This window comes from Oncorhynchus keta, chromosome 35, assembly GCF_023373465.1.
Source record: "Oncorhynchus keta strain PuntledgeMale-10-30-2019 chromosome 35, Oket_V2, whole genome shotgun sequence".
Taxonomy (NCBI): domain Eukaryota; kingdom Metazoa; phylum Chordata; class Actinopteri; order Salmoniformes; family Salmonidae; genus Oncorhynchus; species Oncorhynchus keta.
In genome coordinates, this window is record NC_068455.1 from 48,188,689 (window position 1) to 48,207,518 (window position 18,830).

An 18,830-nucleotide genomic window follows, 5' to 3' on the forward strand; every position below is an offset into this window, starting at 1 on the left:
GCCTTCCACTCCACTTTCTATTCTGGTTAGAGCCCGTTTGCGCTGTTCTGTGAAGGGAGTAGTACACAGCATTGTACAAGATCTTCAGTTTCTTGGCAATTTCTCACATGAAATACCCTTCATTTCTCAGAACAAGAATAGACTGACAAGTTTCAGAAGAAAGGTGTTTGTTTCTGGCAATGTTGAGCCTGTAATCAAACCCACAAATGCTGATGCTCCAGATACTCAACTAGTCTAAAGAAGGCCAGTTTTATTTTTAATCGGAACAACAGTTTTCAGCTGTGCTAACATAATTGTAAAAGGGTTTTCTAATGATCAATTGGCCTTTTAAAATTATAAACTTAGATTAGCTATTTATTTTTTTAATTCACCTTTATTTAACCAGGTAGGTCAGTTGAGAACAAATTCTCATTTACAACTGCGAACTGGCCAAGATAAAGCAAAGCAGTTCGACAAAAACAGCAGAGTTACACATGGGATAAACAAAACGTACAGTCAATAACACAATAGAAAAATCTGTATACAGTGTGTGCAAATGAAATAAGGAGGTAAGGCAATAAATAGACCAATATCGGCGAAGTTATTATAATTTAGCAATTTACACTAGAGTGATATGTGCAGATGAGGATGTGCAAGCAGAAATACTGGTGTGCAAAAGAGTAGGAAAAACAAAAAACAAATATGGGAATGAGGTAGGTAGTTGGTTGGATGGGCTATTTACAGATGGCTGTGTACAGCTGCAGCAATCAGTAAGCTCCTCTGACAGGTGACGCTTGAAGTTAGTGAGGGAGATATGAGTCTCCAACTTCAGTGATTTTTGAAATTCGTTCCAGTCATTGGCAGCAGACAACTGGAAGGAAAGGCGGCCCAAGGGGGTGTTGGCTTTGGGGATGACCAGTGAAATCCATCTGCTGGAGCGCGTGCTACTGGGGGGTGTTGCTATGGTGACCAGTGAGCTGAGATAAGGTGGAGCTTTAACAAGCAAAGACTTATAGATGACCTGGAGCCAGTGGGTTTGGCGACGAATATGTAGCGAGGACCAGCCAACGAGAAAATACAGGTCGTAGTGGTGGGTAGTATATGGGGCTTTGGTGACAGAACGGATGGCACTGTGATAGACTGCATCCAATTTGCTGAGTAGAGTGTTGGAGGATATTTTGTAAATTACATCGCCAACGTCAAGGATCGGAAGGATAGTCAGTTTTACGAGGGTATGTTTGGCAGCATGAGTGAAGGAGGCTTTGTTGTGAAATAGGAAGCCAATTCTAGATTTAATTTGGGATTGGATATGCTTAATGTGAGTCTGGAAGGGAAGTTTTCAGTCTCTTTTACCAGACACATAGGTGTTTGTAGTTGTCCAGAGTAGTGATGCTAGACGGGTGGGGGCAGTGATCTGTTGAAGAACATGCATTTAGTTTTACTTGCATTAAAGAGCAGTCGGAGGCTAAGGAATGGGTGTTGAATGGCATTGAAGCTCGACTGTAGGTAAGTTAACACAGTGTCCAAGGCAAAGTCTAGCTTTTTCAAACAGACATTTGCATCCTGTAGCACAAACTCCAAGAAGTTTCTGTTTGAAAAAGCTAGACTTTGCTTTCCTAACTGCCTGTGTATATTGGTTTCCTAACTTCACTGAAAAGTTACATATCGCGGGGGAAATTCGATGCTAATGTAGTACGCCACAGGATGTTTTTGTGCTGGTCAAGGACAGTCAAGTCTGGAGTGAACCAAGGGCTATATCTGTTCTTAGTGCAACATTTTTTGAATGGGGCGTGCTTATTTAAGACGGTGAGGAAACCACTTTTAAAGAATAACCAGGCATCCTCTACTGACGGAAATGAGGTCAATATCCTTCCAGGATAGCAGGGCCAAGTCGATTAGAAAGGCCTGCTCGCCTAAGTGTTTTAGGGGACGTTTGACAGTGATGAGGGGTGGTCGTTTGACCGCGGACCCATTACGGACGCAGGCAATGAGGCAGTGACCGCTGAGATCCTGGTTGAAGACAGCAGAGGTGTATTTAGAGGGCATGTTGGTCAGGATGATTTCTATCAGGGTGCTCACGTTCACGGATTTAGGGTTGTACCTGGTAGGTTCCTTGATAGTTTGTGTGAGATTGAGGGCATCTAGCTTAGATTGTAGGATGGCCGGGGTGTTAAGCATATCCCAGTTTAGGTCACCTAACAGGGACTAGTCTCTCAGTCCCTGCCACTGAGAAAAATCCCCACAGCATGATCCAGCCAACACCCTGCTTCACCATAGGGACAGTGCCAGGTTTCCTCCAGATGTGACGCTTGGCATTCAGGCCAAAGAGTCACATCTAGGTTTCATCAGACCAGAGAATCTTGTTTCTCATAGTCAGAGTCCTTTAGGTGCCTTTTGGCAAACTCTAAGCAGGCGGTCATGTGCTTTTTACTAAATCAATTTTAGAATAAGGCTGCAACGTAACAAATGTAGAAAAAGTGAAGGGGTCTGAATACTTTCTGAATGCACTGTATATATGGTCATTTTTAGATATACAGGGTAAAGTTGATAATTTTATAATGAAGACAGCAATCACTTTTGCGAGGCACACTGCTAGGACTAGGACTCTTGGAAGATTAGTCCAAATGGGGACTAAAAGAGATCCAAATCAAATCAAACACTGCATGGCCAAAGTGAGAGGAAAAGAGAAGATCATTATGTAAAAACTTCAACACCATTTGATTTTGAGATGGAGGTGAAATCCAAAGTTGTGCTATACACACATAGGCTAAGTCACAGCTAATTTGTAAACGGCAAGTATTGATACATTACTAGCTAAAACACAGAATCAAAGTCAGAAAACAAACAACATTGTCTACATTATCCCCCCTCTAATCTGAGAGTGGTGAGTTACCCACCCACACACGCTCAGACAGATCCAGCTCAGAGGCGCAGCTTGAGCTCCATCAGCAGCAGTTTTTCATTTAGTATGGAAAAGTGTGTTTATGCAACAAATGTTAGAGCATCAATTCATTCTTTAATCAAACTGAATCACACAGATTAATTTCAAACTAAAAAAGTATCATTCCTGAGGTTTGATTTGAATAGGGCAATCTATAAGCACAGACAAATGATTTCAAGGATCTGAAAGGATTAGGTATGGAGGAATGGTCTAAGATCCCTACCAATGTGTTCTCCAACTCATAAAACATTTTTTTTAAAAGCTCAGGGTTTCAAATTTTGACCACTATCTTTAAATGTTTGTTTTATATTACTTGTTAAACAAAATATATTTATCTGATCAATTGTATTAGTATAACCCCATTTGTTTTGCATATAATATAGCTCATTATTTGAATGATTTATTTTATACAGTCATTTTTGCTCATCTTTATCAATGGTGTCAATAATTTCAGACCCCACTGCCTTCAGAAAGTATTCACACCCCTGGACTTTTTCCCATATTTTGTTGTGTTACAGCCTGAATTTAAAAATAAAAATAAATTTAAATAGATTTTGTGTCACTGGCCTACACACCCCATAACATCAAAGTGTAATTATGTTTTTCAACATTTTTACTAATTAATAGAAACATTTAAGCTGAAATGTCTTAAGTCAATAAGTATTCAACCCCTTTGTTATGGCAAGCCTAAATAAGTTCAGAAGTAAATATTTGCTTAACAAATCACATAAGTTGCATGACTCATTCCGTGTTCAATAATAGTGGTTAACATGATTTTTTAATAAATACCCCATCTCTGTACCCCACACACAATTATCTGTAAGGTCCCGCAATCGAGTAGTGAATTTCATATCCTGAATATCCCTTTGGGCATGGCAAAGTTATTAATTAGGCTTTGGATACACCCAGTCACTACAAAGATACAGGCATCCTTATTAACTCAGTTGCCAGAGAGAATAAATTGGCAAACACATCACTGAGTACCCCTCTTCAAGTATGGTGGTGGCTGCATCATGTTATGGGTTTGCTTGTCATCGGCTAAGACTAGGGATTAAAAAAAATAAATAATAATAAATGGAATACAAACAGGCAAAATCATAGAGGAAAACCTGATTCAGTCTGCTTTCCAACATACACTGGAGACAAATGCACATTTCAACAGGACAATAACCTAAAACACAAGGCCAAATATACACTGGAGTTGCTTACTAAGATGACATTGAATGTTCCTGAGTGGCCTAGTTACAGTTTTGAATGTAATCAGCTTGAAAATCTATGGCAAGTCTTGAAATTGGCTGACTAGCAATGATCAAGAAGCAACTTGACAGGGCTTGAATAATTTTTAAAACAATATTGGCCAAATATTGTACACTCTAGGTGTGCAAAGCTCTTAAAGACTTGCCCAAAAGGACTCACAGCTGTAATCACCGCCAAAGGTGCTTCTGCAAAGTACTAACTTACAAATACCTTTGTAAATGTGATATTTAAGCATTTCATTATCCCAAAAAATTGCAAAAATTTCTAAAAACATGTTTTCACTTCGTCATAATGGTGTATTGTGTGAAGAAGGGTGACAAAAATATATGTTTAATCCATTTTGAATTCAGGCTAACACAACAAAATGTGGAATAAGTCAAGGGGTTTGAATACTTTCTGAAGACACTATGTAAATGTAATTATTACTGTATGTCATTTTCAATAAATTAGGAAACATTTCTAAAAATATTTTCACTTTGTCATTATGGGATATTGTGTGTAGATGGGTAAGAAAGAAATCTATTTAATCCATTTTGAATTGAGGCTGTAACACAATACAATGCGGAATAAATCCAGGGGTATTAATACTTTCTGAAAGCACTGTATGCATGTATGGGGTAACGGCATGAAAAACAGGACACAGACAATAAGTATCTGATTGGTATTGAACCATCTACCTAGCTACAAAATCAACAACTTGCTGCCAACACACTGTCATTGACACTGACCCAACTCCAGCCATTTTAATAATGGGAATTGATGGGAATTATGTAAATATATCACTAGCCACTTTAAACAATGCTACCTTATATAATGTTACTTACCCTACATTATTCATCTCATATGCATATGTATATACTGTACTCTACATCATCGACTGCATCCTTATGTAACACATGTATCACTAGCCACTTTAACTATGCCACTTTGTTTACTTTGTCTACACACTCATCTCATATGTATATACTGTACTCGATACCATCTACTGTATGCTGCTCTGTACCATCACTCATTCATATATCCTTATGTACATATTCCTTATCCCCTTACACTGTGTATAAGACAGTAGTTTTGGAATTGTTAGTTAGATTACTTGTTGGTTATCACTGCATTGTCGGAACTAGAAGCACAAGCATTTCGCTACACTCGCATTTAACATCTGCTAACCATGTGTATGTGACAAATAAAATTTGATTTGATTTGATTTGATTTGAGTTGCTAGTATTTAATCCCTGCTTGCAAACCCAATTTGATAAAGATTAAACGTTTAATAATTAATTGATTGGTTAAGTGACTGATTTGTTATTTGGTTGATTGGTTAAGTGGCTGATTGGTTGACTGATTAAATTATGTATTAGTTCATTTGTTGATGGGACTAGATGACTGATTGAGGATGGTCCAGTACCTTGGACTCGAGATAGACGTTGGCAGAGGACATCTTGGCGATCTTGAAAATGCACACGGCCAGCGAGACTGCGCAGAGTACGAAGAGACTGTCATTGACCAGCACCCGGGCCAGCACCACCTGCCTCACCTCTGCCTCGCCCACGTCGCCCCCAATGCCACCCTGCACCAGCATGGCGCATGTTAGGTTCACCACGAGGAAGAAAAGGCTGGAAAAGATGAACGTCAAGCGAATGGGCACCCTGTGCAAAAAAACACACAATTATAGGTGGTACGACAAAATATTTAATTGTTTTACTGGTAAGACTTCCCTGTAGCATTGTTTCCTGATCGTAGATTCATTAGTGTCACACCAAAGAGTTATTACCTAGGAAATTGTTTTTTTTTTTCATCTTGTCGTGGGTCATAAAACTACATGCAGGGCGCATTTGTTTTACAACTTGTTTAGCATGTTTGGTTTTCTGATTAGCTAGCTTGCTAACAACCTGGTAACTTCATCAGTATATCCAAACACTTGGAGGCACAGAAATAAAGGGATAACTTCTTCAGGAGAGATGTCTTTTTTACTTTATTATTTACTTATTTATTTTACCTTTATTTAACGAGGTAAGTCAGTTAAGAACAAATTCTTATTTTCAACAATGGCCTAGGAACGGTGGGTTAACTGCCTTCTTCAATCTTGCATGTCGTCATCACAAACATGGCGCTCTTATAGACAGTGTACATTTTTCAATGTAACACACCTCAATATAAAAATAGTGTTTTTAGATAATGTAGAAACCTAATATTCCACAAATTACTTTTTAATTTCAATGACAGGTATTTATTTGTACCAACAATATGAGTTTCTAGGGCACAGCATGTGCTTTAGAAGTAGCTACAATTAATACAGGTATTATTTCAATCGATTAAGGGAGCACCAGCGCTATCAATGAATGTTTTTTATTTAGAGCAACATTACAATAATTCTACACAACAATAAATTGACCATAAGCTTGAAATACCCCAAACCCATCCTACTGCACTGGCTCACTCAATCTTCACAGTTCCCCCTCTCTCTTTATCTCCTAACTCTTCTCCACTCTTCCTTTAGACCCTCCCCCCTTGCAGGATGTGTGCGTGTATTTGTGTGGGTGTGTGTGCCGTCGAGTGAGTGAGTCGGGGGATTGCAGAGTACCGGGATGGAAAGGGGGGCAGGAGTTGGCGTGGTGGATTTGGGGATTTGAGCTCACAGCTTTTCACTCCGCATCAGACATTAAATCGGCTGATCAAAGTGCTTATTAGTCCAGAAATTTGGACCCCACCTTCCCCGTTCACATCAAAAAGCCCAGGGTGGAGACAGCTTAGACGAAGCTCAGGGGGCATAATTAGATTTCATCAAGGTTATCGGGCACTCTGTTCCAATGTATCTACAATAATAACCTTCAGTCATACAGTAGAAGCCAGAGTCATAGATACTGTACACACAGAGCTTGGCCAACTTGGTTTTGTATCTAGGGCTTGGAGTATCTGAACGAGAGCCATGTTGGCACCAAAGGTTTGAAAGATCCCATTCTAGTAAGAATGTATTAGAATGTTATGTTAGTCCCATAGTGTTTTGCAATTGGCAGAAACGGTAGCAACTGCAATGCATCTACCTTTTTTCAATTTTAGTAACATATTTTGGGAGGTTGAGGGGGTTTGACAAGGTCCCACATAAGACTTAATTTCAACTCTAATTTATTTTTCACCAAAAAACATCCCTTCTATTACACCAGCTTTGATTTGGGTTATTGGAGATTTGATGCCCTCCTGCCCTACATCCCCTCCCCCTCTTTGTCCCTTGACCCACCCCACCCATCAAAAACACAGTTAGACTAACCCAGATACTGACTCAGCAGAATTCCACTTACCTGTATTTGTTAAGCTCTGGAGAATATTTTGCATTGGCTTTAAACATTATCTGGGGAGACAGAATGGGAGGGGGGAGGGACACATTGTTATTGACTGGCCGATATGTGGTGGAAGCAGTCTGACTCAAAATGGCCACCAATGTGAATCACAAAGATGGATGCCGGGCTGGTGGGCTCAATGACTCTGTATATATGAATGGACAAAGCCATCGATCACGTGACACCATTTGTTCCTATGTGAAAACCAAATAGTGCATTTGAAGGCCAGGAAGTTTCTTAAGATGGCCTGGGAGATTTATGTAGACATAACATACTCAGTTTGAGCTAGCTCAGTGCTGCCCCCTTTCATTGAGTATCTCAATGTGAAGGCCAAATGGGTACTGCAGGCTGTCATTAGCAACTAAATTACCCCAATAACTTGTTCTGTTTGCAATTTTTAAATATGTTCAAGGACATAGAACTGGTGTAATATAAGTCATTATTAGTACCATGATTGTCTTCCAAATTTGAGGGATCCTGTTTTCTGCAAACAATCCCTGCAGTACTGCGGTCGGCCTTGAACTTCGTGGCTTCAATGAGAAAGGGCAGTCATTGTCCCCTAAGTGGGGTGCACACTTTGGTTGTGTACGAAAGGGGGTCAAATATTAAGCGGTGTATACATGCAATCTGTATCAGGTCTTCAAAGGACTTTTCACACTACTGAGTCGAACAGAGCTGAGTCCAACCAAGCTGTACTGAGCCGGGCTGATTACGCATTCATCGTGGTTGCTGACAATGTGATTTTTTTTTTTTTTTTTTTTTTCACCTTTATTTAACCAGGTAGGCTAGTTGAGAACAAGTTCTCATTTGCAACTGCGACCTGGCCAAGATAAAGCATAGCAGTGTGAACAGACAACACAGAGTTACACATGGAGTAAACAATTAACAAGTCAATAACACAGTAGAAAAAATGGGCAGTCCATATACAATGTGTGCAAAAGGCATGAGGAGGTAGGCGAATAATACAATTTTGCAGATTAAGAAAAGAAAATATCCGAACCAATTCAGTTTGGGATGGCACAATAGTGTGAAAAGGGTCTAATTCTGTGGACAAAGGAGACCAACTGTTCGGCAACATCTGCGGACCAATTGTCTGGATGTCGGGGGACACTGCCAATGGGGTTAAGGTCTCTGCTGACAATGCCTTGGTGGTCTGCCACAGAGGCTTGATGAAAAATTACCAGTCAGCGTCTATAAGCAAGGTTGTGCCCAGATAGACCTCAAATCTGGGCTAAATCTTTGGGGCTGGCTGGAAGCCAGATGAAGAGTGGGGGATCAGCGGGGGATACAGATTCTCCTCTTCCCCCCCACCCCTGAACCGCTGTGTCCCTTCCCCTCTTTCTAATCCTTATTGATGAAGCAGTCCCTGAGAAAAAGGAGTTGGAGCACAGACAGAGCCATCATAGGGCCTACACACATCATTATACACAGCAGTTTCCACACCATGAGGATAAATCGTCATCAGTAACACTAATAGACGCAGAGAGAGATTCAGAGAGAGAGAGAAGAGACGCAGAGAGAGATTCAGAGAGAGAGAAATTCAGAGAGAGAGATTCAGAGAGAGAGAGAAGAGATGCAGAGAGAGAGAGAGAAGAGATGCAGAGAGAGAGAGAGAGAGAGATTCAGAGAGAGAGAGAGAGAGAGAGATTCAGAGAGAGAGAGAAGAGACGCAGAGAGAGAAGAGATGCAGAGAGAGAGAGAGAGAGATAGAGAGATGCAGAGAGAGAGAGAGGGAGAGAGAGATGCAGAGAGAGAGAGATGCAGAGAGAGAGAGAGAGATGCAGAGAGAGAGAGAGAGAGAGATAGAGAGACGCAGAGAGAGAGAGAGAGAGAGAGAGACGCAGAGAGAGAGAGAGACGCAGAGAGAGAGAGAGAGAGAGAGAGACGCAGAGAGAGAGAGAGAGACGCAGAGAGAGAGAGAGAGAGACGCAGAGAGAGAGAGAGAGAGAGACGCAGAGAGAGAGCGAGAGAGAGAAAGAGAGACGCAGAGAGAGAGACTTGCATGACAAGTAATTTTCCAACAATTGTTTACAGACAGATTAATGAACTAATAATTCACTGCATCACAATTCCAGTGGGTCAGAAGTTTACATACACTAAATTCACTGTGCCTTTAAACAGCTTGGAAAATTCCAGAAAATGAAACCATGGCTTTAGAAGCTTCTGATAGACTAATTGACATCATTTGAGTCAATTGGAGGTCTACCTGTGGATGTATTTCAAGGCCTACCTTCAAACTCAGTGCCTCTTTGCTTGATCATGGGAAAATCAAAAGATCACACTTTTTGGTCTGGTCTGATGAAACAAAAATACAACTGTTTGGCCATAATGACCAAATCAAATAAAAGTTTATTTGTCATGTGCACCGAATACAGCAGGTGTAGAACTTACAGTGAAATGCTTACTTACAGGCTCTAACAAATAGTGCAAAAAAGGTATAAGGTGAACAATAGGTAGGTAAAAAAAATAAACAACAGTAAAAAGACAGGCTATATACAGTAGCGAGGCTACATACAGACACCGGTTAGTCAGGCTGATTGAGGTAGTATGTACATGTAGATATGGTTAAAGTGACTATGCATATATGATGAACAGAGGTGGGGGGGGCACACAATGCAAACAGTTTGGGTAGCCATTTGATTACCATCCCAACCGTAAAGCACAGGCGTGGCAGCATCATGTTGTGGGGCTGCTTTGCTGTAAGAGAGACTGGTGCACTTCACAAAATAGATGGCATCATGAGGTAGGAAAATTATGTGGATATATTGAAGCAACATCTCTAGACATCAGTCAGGAAGTTAAAGCTTGGTTGCAAATGGGTCTTCCAAATGAACAATGACCCCAAGCATACTTCCAAAGTTGTGGCAAAATGGCTTAAGGACAACAAAGTCAACGTATTGGAGTGGCCATCACAAAGCCCTGACCTCAATCCTATAGAAAATGAGTGGGCAGAACTGAAAAAGCATGTGAGAGCAAGGAGGCCTACTGACTCAGTTACAGGAGGCCTAAACCTGACTCAGTTACACCAGCTCAGTCAGGAGGAATAGGCCAAAATTCACCAAACTTATTATGAGAAGCTTGTGGAAGGCTACCTGACACATTTTGACCCAAGTTAAACAATTTGAAGGCAATGCTACTAAATACCAATTGAGTGTATGTAAACTTCTGACCCACTGGGAATGTAATGAAATAAATAAAAGCTGAAATAAATCACTCTCTCTACTATTATTCTGACATTTCACATTCTTAAAATGAAGTGGTGATCCTAACAGACCTAAGGACAATTAAACAATTAACAAGTCAATAACACAGTAGAAAAAAAGGGGAGTCTATATACATTGTGTGCAAAAGGCATGAGGAGGTAGGCGAATAATTACAATTTTGCAGATTAACACTGGAGTGATAAATGATCAGATGGTCATGTACAGGGATATTGGTGTGCAAAAGAGCAGAAAAGTAAATAAATCTAAACAGTATGGGGATGAGGTAGGTAAAATTGGGTGGGCTATTTACCGATAGACTATGTACATCTGCAGCGATCGGTTAGCTGCTCAGATAGCAGATGTTTGAAGTTGGTGAGGGAGATAAAAGTCTCCAACTTCAGCGATTTTTTCAATTCGTCAAATGTCAGGAATTGTGAAAAACTGAGTTTAAATGTATTTGGCTAAGGTGTATGTAAACTTCCGACTTCAACTGTATGTGTCTGAGATGGTTAGTAATGATGTGGGGGCTGTGAATTGGCAAAGCGGGTGGAGTTATATCCTGCCTGGTTGGCCCTGTCCGGGGGTATCGTCGGACGGGGCCACAGTGTCTCCCCGACCCCTCCTGTCTCAGCCTCCAATATTTATGCTGCAACAGTTTGTGTGTCGGGGGCTAGGATCAGTCTGTTATATCTGGAGTATTTCTCCTGTCTTATCCGGTGTCCTATGTGAATTTAAGTATGCTCCCTCTAACGCTCTCTCTTTCGCTCTTCTCTCGGAGGACCTGAGCCCTAGGACCATGCCTCATAACTACCTGGCCCGATGACTCCTTGCTGTCCCCAGTCCACCTGGTTGTGCTGCTGCTCCAGTTTCTAATGTTCTGCCTGTGGCTATGGAACCCTGACCTGTTCACCGGACGTGCTACCTTGTCCCGGACCTGCTGTTTTCGACTCGCTCTACCACACTTGCTTCTATATCTGCATTGCTTGCCGTTTGGATTTTTAGGCTGGGTTTCTGTATAGCACTTTGTGACATCGGCTGATGTAAAAAGGGCTTTATAAATCAATTTGATTGATTGATAACATGTGCCATGTGGGTCGTCCTTGTCATTGAGGCTGTGGACAGCTGAGTGAATGCCTTAATAGATGTTTGACACATTGTGCTGGTCCCTTGAGTGAATCAACAGCCATCTCTCATCCAGAATCATAGCAGGCCACACACACAGGGCTTCAATATTCACACAAATACACCACACAAATATATACACACACCACCTGCTCTGTGTGAGCTTCTGTATCCACCACACTGGAAGTGTAAAACAAACAAAAGGCACATGCAGGCTCTCCCTTAACAACACTCCATTTGCATCTGATTGCTATTCCCCGCACTACTTGTTGACAGCTTCACAAGCACTCAGCTCTTGTCATCGTGTTTTCGTTTGTGTTTCTCTTGAAAGTCATCTCCATGCAAAGGACAATGATTTGAATTAGAATCTACAAATTAACTCTTAAAATGTGGGTTGGACACACATTTATACACTGCTCAAAAAAATAAAGGGAACACTTAAACAACACAATGTAACTCCAAGTCAATCACACTTCTGTGAAATCAAACTGTCCACTTATGAAGCAACACTGATTGACAATACATTTCACATGCTGTTGTGCAAATGGAATAGACAACAGGTGGAAATTATAGGCAATTAGCAAGACACCCCCAATAAAGGAGTGGTTCTGCAGGTGGTGAACACAGACCACTTCTCAGTTCCTATGCTTCCTGGCTGATGTTTTGGTCACTTTTGAATGCTGGCGGTGCTTTCACTCTAGTGGTCGCATGAGACGGAGTCTACAACCCACACAAGTGGCTCAGGTAGTGCAGCTCATCAATGCGAGCTGTGGCAAAAAGGTTTGCTGTGTCTGTCAGCGTAGTATCCAGAGCATGGAGGCGCTATCAGGAGACAGGCCAGTACATCAGGAGACGTGGAGGAGGCCGTAGGAGTGCAACAACCCAGCAGCAGGACCGCTACCTCCGCCTTTGTGCAAGGAGGAGCAGGAGGAGCACTGCCAGAGCCCTGCAAAATGACCTCCAGCAGGCCACAAATGTGCATGTGTCTGCTCAAAAGGTCAGAAACCGACTCCATGAGGGCCCAACATCCAGGACGCCCAGGACGTTTTTCATTTGCCAGAGAACACCATGCGTGGCATATTCGCCACTGGCCGCAGTGTGCTCTTCACAGATGAACGCAGGTTCACACTGATCACGTGACAGACGTGACAGTCTGGAGACGCCGTGGAGAACGTTCTGCTGCCTGTAACATCCTCCAGCATGACCGGTTTGGCGGTGGGTCAGTCATGGTGTGGGGTGGTATTTCTTTGGGGGGCTGCACAGCCCTCCATGTGCTCGCCAGAGGTAGCCTGACTGCTCTTCAGACCCCTTGTGAGACCATATGCTGGTGCGGTTGGCCCTGGGTTCCTCCTAATGCAAGACAATGCTAGACCTCATGTGGCTGGAATGTGTCAGCAGTTCCTGCAAGAGGAAGGCATTGATGCTATGGACTGGCCCGCTCGTTCCCCAGACCTGAATCCAATTGAGCACATCTGGGACATCATGTCTCGCTCCCATCCACCAACGCCACGTTGCACCACAGACTGTCCAGGAGTTGGCGGATGCTTCAGTCCAGGTCTGAGAGGAGATCCCTCAGGAGACCATCCGCCACCTCATCAGGAGCATGCCCAGGCGTCGTAGGGAGGTCATACAGGCACGTGGAGGCCAGACACACTACTGAGCCTCATTTTGACTTGTTTTAAGGACATTACATCAACGTTGGATCAGCCTTTAGTGTGGTTTTCCAATTTAATTTTGAGTGTGACTCCAAATCCAGACCTCCATGGGTTGATAAATTTGATTACCATTGATCATTTGTGTGATTTTGTTGCCAGCACATTCAACTATGTAAAGAAAAAAGTATAATACGAATATTTCATTCATTCAGATCTAGGATGTGTTATTTTAGTGTTCCCTTTATTTTTTTGAGTAGTGTATAACACTTATAGGGGTGTCCAGTGTCCCCATTACTGTACTGATTTGTTATGGAAATGCCCAGCAACCCGAGAAGCTGAACTCCTCCAAAGGAACCTCTATACTCTTTTTACACTACTAAGCCGAGCCAAACTATACTGCACTGATTTGCATACATCCACCATAGTTGCTGGAACCATGCAGGAAATTAGAATCTGAATCAAAAACATTGCGTGTGTTTTTTCACATTATTTGTAACTTATTTTGTACATAATGTTCCTGCCACCGTGTCTTATTACCGAAAATAGCTTCTAGATATCAGGACAGCGATTACTCACCCCGTACGAGAGGAATACTTTTTCTTTAACGAGTCAGACGGGAACGATTTACTTCAGACGCCCGACAAGGCCCTCATCTCCGTCATTTGCAGGAGAAAGAGACGGAGATATCGGGATTGGGGTGCCTTGTAAGGATCCGAGGACGAGTTGGTAATCTGCCTTTACCATCGGTCCTATTAGCCAACGTACAAAAATTGGATAATAAAGTAGACGAGCTACGAACACGTATATCCTACCAACCGGACATTAAAAACCGTAATATATGTTATTTCACTGAGTCGTTGCTGAACGACAACAAGAACAACATACAGCTGGCGGATTTTAATGCTTTTTCGGCAGGATAGAACAGCGGCCTCTGGTAAGCCAAGGGGTAGGGGTCTATGTATATTTGTAAACAACAGCTGGTGTACAAAATCTAAGGAAGTCTCAAGGTTTTGCTCACCTGAGGCAGAGCATCTCATGATAAGCTGTAGACCACACGACCAAGAGAGATTTAATCTATATTCTTTGTAGCTGTCTATTTACCACCACAAACTGATGATAGCACTAAGACCGCACACAATGAGCTGTTTTCAGGCAGAAGCAAACAGGAAAACGCTCATCCAGAGGCGGCGCTCCTAGTTGCCGGGGACTTAAATGCAGGGAAACTCACCAGTTTCATGTGCACTAGTGCCTCGGTCACTAAGAAAGTGGTCAGATGAAGCAGATGCTAAGCTACAGGACTGTTTTGCTAGCACAGACTGGAATATGTTCCGAGATTCCCCCGATCGCATTGAGTACACCACACCACATCAGTAAGTGCATCGATGACATCATCCCCACAGTGACTGCATGTACAGTCAAGAACCCAAGAACACGAAGGTAACCTGCCTAAATGACTACCAACCCGTAGCACTCACGTCTGTAGCCATGAAGTGCTTTAAAAGGCTGGCCAGGGCGCACATCAACACCATTATCCTAGAAACCCTAGACCCAATCCAATTTGCATAGCGCCCCAATAGATCCACAGATGATGCTCTCTCTATTGCGTTCCACACTGCCCTTTCCCACCTGGACAAAAGGAACACCTATGTGAGAATGCTGTTAATTGACTACAACTCAGCGTTCAACACCATAGTGCCCTCACTGAGCTAAGGACCCTGGGACTAAACACCTCCCTCTGCAACTGGATCCTGAACTTCCTGACGGCCGCCCCCGGTGGTAAGGGTCGGTACCAATACATCCGCCACGCTGATCCTCAACACGGCGGCCCCTCAGGGGTGTGTGCTCAGTCCCCTCCTGTACTCCGTGTTCACTTATGACTGCATGGCCAGGAACGACTCCAACACCATCATCAACTTTGCTGATGACACAACATTGGTAGGCCTGATCACCGACAACGATGAGACAGCCTATAGGGAGGTCAGAGACCTGGTCGTGTGGTGCCAGGACAACAACCTGTCCCTCAATGTGATCAAGACAAAGGAGATGATTGTGGACTACAGGAAAAGGAGGACCGAGCACACCCCCATTCTCATTGACAGGGCTGTAAGTGGAACAGGTTGAGAGCTTCAAGTTCCTTGGTGTCCACATCACCAACTAAGTATCATTGTCCAAATACACAGTCGTGAAGAGGGCACGACAAATCCTATTCCCCCTCAGGAGAATGAAAAGATTTGGCATGGGTCCTCAGATTCTCAAAAGGTTCTACAGCTGCACCATCGAGAGCATCCTGCCTGACTGGTTGTATCACTGCCTGGTATGGCAACTGCTCGGCCTCCGACCGCAAGGCACTACACAACTCTATACCAGGCCGTGTCAGAGGAAGGCCCTAAAAATGGTAAAAGACTCCAGCCACTCTAGTCAAAGACTGTTCTCTCTGCTATCGCACAGCAAGCAGTACCGGACCGGCAAGTCTAGGTCCAAAAGGCTTCTTAACAGCTTCTCATCCCCAAGCCATAAGACTCCTGAACAGCTAATCAAAGGGTTACTCAGATCCCTCTGCAGACACTTTAACTCTACTTACATATTACCTCAATTGCCTCGACTAACCGGTGCCCCCGCACATTGACCGGTACCCACTGTATATAGCCTCACTATTGTTATTTTACTGCTGCTGTTGAAATATTTGTTACTTTGTTTTTATATTGTTAACTTAACATTTATTTTTTCTTAAAACGTCTTAAAGCATTGTTGGTTAAGGGCTTGTAAAAGTAAGCATTTCACTGTTGTATTCTGCGCATGTCAAAATGGTACCACAAAGATGGTTTAAGGTATAGACATCGGAGCGTGTTGACATGAATGGGAATATCTGCTGTTTGAAACTATAGTCAATCCTCCACAGGAAACCTATTGAAATCATATAGTGTACATAAAGATAATAGAATATACGTGACCATTTAAGTTGACATTCAATGTTTGGTGGACTGGCGGCCATCTTTGTGGTAGAAATCACAATTTTCAAATTAAATAGTTTCAAAACCCTCACATTATGTAAAATAGGGTCTAAACTACAACATAATGCGAATAATGTTCATGCATTTTTAGATTGTCGTTCAAGGTTGGAAAAAATACAATTTGCATTAAAACATTTTTCAAGAAATGATGAAGTAGTTTGATATCAAACTAAATTGTTTATATATTTTCCTGTGATGAAGACATGGATGTCTCATGGTATGCAGGGGTATGCAAACGTGTTCAACTTTAATATTTTGGCGTTCAGGTCCACTTCTACAATGGGCAAATATGTAGGGAATGTTTCGTTCAAATCAAAAGGGGTGCTGACAAAAAGTGATTGAATTCAAATGGATTTACCCGGCACTGAAATCTAAACATCACCTGATGCTGACAGTTGTTTACTGGAGGGCATAGTTAGATGTTTATGCGACTGAGTCTAAATGTGGTCTGATAGACATACTTTGGAAACGACCAGGTTCAGAGTTTAATGAGCATGCAGTGTGTGTTGGTGTGTTTCTGAAACGTTGAACAGTTCAGAGAATATGTACCAGTTTATGTGTGTCTATGCGTGCATCTGAACGTTCCTCTTAGTGTGTGTATGTCAGTTAGTGTCAATGTGTTGAGGGGGTTGGGGGAAGGATTAACACCCATGTAGTGGAAAGAATGTCAGAAAATCTCTTGTCTTCCCAGCCTCTCCAGCCAGCCAGAGCCAACCATGCAGAAAGCCTAGTTGCTAATCTGATTGCAGACTAAGACTGGACTGTGCCAGACAGAGAGAGGGCTAAAGTAGAGGAGGCAGGCCAGGCGACAGAGCTGAGACAGGAGGATCTCATGTTTATATAAGCCTGGATGCCAGCTAGCTCGGAATCCTCACTGAAAATGGTTAATTATTCCATTTTGAGAGTGAAACAATTGCAAAAACAGAGCAATAATTTGTTTGTATTTCAGGGAAGAGTCTGAGACTGATACTAAATTCTAAGACTCCTAGGCTAGGACTACTCATCTACACAACTGGGTATTGGTTTGTTGCAGTAGACATTGTCTGTCTAACACTACATTCATTGAGGTGTCAATACATTCAGTAGTAACCTAATTTCTAGCATAGGTGGTCGGCTTTTTTACAATCAGAACTGAAACATGCTGCAAATAGATAATCGCTAAGCTACTAGAATGGTAGTTAGAAATATATCTTAAATGGGGTCATAAAAGGACTGGGTGGGCATTGCGGTCAGGACGAGCAATCCCATGACGAGCTCACTCTTGAAAAATATATGTTTTTTCTCAACTGGGCTAACTCAGATAAACAGAGAAAAAACAATATTAAACAGAGGTCAGGGAGAGAGACGTTAGAGAGATGTCAGGATTCAGGAATGTGTTCTAGTGCTAGAGGACCAGTGGACTGCCCACCTCACTGGATCAAGGTTGACATGTTTATGAACTTCCCTGGATGCTAGACTATGGGGACTGACAGTCTAAAAAGAGATGGTGGAAGATACTGTGTGTGTGTGTGCGTGTGTGTGTGTGTGTGTGTGTGTGTGTGTGTGTCATGCTGCAACCATAGAGTTCGTTTTCAAGAATTCAAATTCCTAATTCTATGCCTGCAACGAAGCAGTACCCGAACAACAACAGTTCAGTAGAGAGCCCAGTTATCTAGGTCTAGCTGTTGATATCACTCTGACTGGATCCAATCTGACAGCAGTGAAACACACCCTCTCCTGGGAAATGAAGTATTAATGTGGAGGAAGACAGACCACAATAAACAGTGAAACTGAGCTCTTGTTTGGCTGGAGGGTGGGTGTGTTAGCGTGTGTGTGTTTGCGTGCGTGCGAGTGTAATAATATATTGAAAAACAATCTGAAGATGTGTACCAGTTTGTGCATTTGTGTGTGTACATGTATGTGTTCCATGCTGCCCCTGCCTCCAGCTATCTATCCCCTGTGCTGGACACACTGAGAACTCAAAGCGGACTACTCAACCTACCCCCACTATCCCGTAGCCTAAACACCCATGGAAACAGGACAGATTTCTCTTACATCTCAATTCTGAACTTGACTCTCCCATGTAAAATCAGACAGGTCATTGACCCATGAGCATGGAGAGAGTCTCACACACACACACTGCTTTTGTGCTAGTACCGAGAGAATAGAGAGCGTGGCCAAAAGCATTAACCTGTTACCTACATTTGAAGAGAGAAAATAAACAGGCTGCAGCCTGTTTGTGTGTGTGTGTGTATATATATATATATATATATATATATATATATATATATAGCCTTGCGAAAGTATTCGGCCCCCTTGAACTTTGCGACCTTTTGCCACATTTCAGG

The 18,830-nt window shown here is 42.4% G+C and overlaps 1 pseudogene; it reads right to left on the reverse strand.

Moving 5' to 3' along the window:
* LOC118368577 (G protein-coupled receptor 137Ba-like) overlaps window positions 1-18,830 on the reverse strand; it is a 72,195-nt pseudogene that overhangs the window by 26,841 nt on the left and 26,524 nt on the right.